This window comes from Palaemon carinicauda, chromosome 2 (genome assembly GCF_036898095.1).
Source record: "Palaemon carinicauda isolate YSFRI2023 chromosome 2, ASM3689809v2, whole genome shotgun sequence".
NCBI lineage: Eukaryota > Metazoa > Arthropoda > Malacostraca > Decapoda > Palaemonidae > Palaemon > Palaemon carinicauda.
The window spans coordinates 135,648,897-135,650,028 of NC_090726.1; positions in this window are offsets into that span (position 1 = coordinate 135,648,897).

Here is a 1,132-nt window from a genome sequence, read left to right on the forward strand (position 1 = left end):
GTAAGTTCAATGCCCAGAAAACTGAAGTAGGTTTCAAATTGCTTCTCTAAGTAATCCAACTCAAATACAAGTCATGACTGATCTTAATAGGCTAGCTGTAGTGAGGAAAGTTGGCCAAAAGCTATTTTAGTACGAAGGGCAACCTCTGGCGCGGCGGAAAAACCCGTAAGTTCAATGCCCAGAAAACTGAAGTAGGTTTCAAATTGCTTCTCTAAGTAATCCAACTCAAATACAAGTCATGACTGATCTTAATAGGCTAGCTGTAGTGAGGGAAGTTGGCCAAAAGCTATTTCAGTACGAAGGGCAACCTCTGGCGCGGCGGAAAAACCCGTAAGTTCAATGCCCAGAAAACTGAAGTAGGTTTCAAATTGCTTCTCTAAGTAATCCAACTCAAATACAAGTCATGACTGATCTTAATAGGCTAGCTGTAGTGAGGGAAGTTGGCTGAAAGCTATTTTAGTAAGAAGGGCAACCTCTGGCGCGGCGGAAAAACCCGTAAGTTCAATGCCCAGAAAACTGAAGTAGGTTTCAAATTGCTTCTCTAAGTAATCCAACTCAAATACAAGTCATGACTGATCTTAATACGCTAGCTGTAGTGAGGGAAGTTGGCCGAAAGCTATTTCAGTAGGAAGGGCAACCTCTGGCGTGGCGGAAAAACCCGTAAGTTCAATGCACAGAAAACTGAAGTAGGTTTCAAATTGCTTCTCTAAGTAATCCAACTCAAATACAAGTCATGACTGATCTTAATAGGCTAGCTGTAGTGAGGGAAGTTGGCTGAAAGCTATTTTAGTAGGAAGGGCAACCTCTGGCGCGGCGGAAAAACCCGTAAGTTCAATGCCCAGAAAACTGAAGTAGGTTTCAAATTGCTTCTCTAAGTAATCCAACTTAAATACAATTCATGACGGATCTTAATAGGCTAGCTGTAGTGAGGGAAGTTGGCCGAAAGCAATTTCAGTACGAAGGGCAACCTCTGGCGCGGCGGAAAAACCCGTAAGTTCAATGCCCAGAAAACTGAAGTAGGTTTCAAATTTCTTCCCTTATTCTTCTGACTCAAATATAAGTCATGAATTATCATAATACATTTATGAAGTACTGATGAATTATGAATTGAGATGAAAAGGAAATAAAAAAA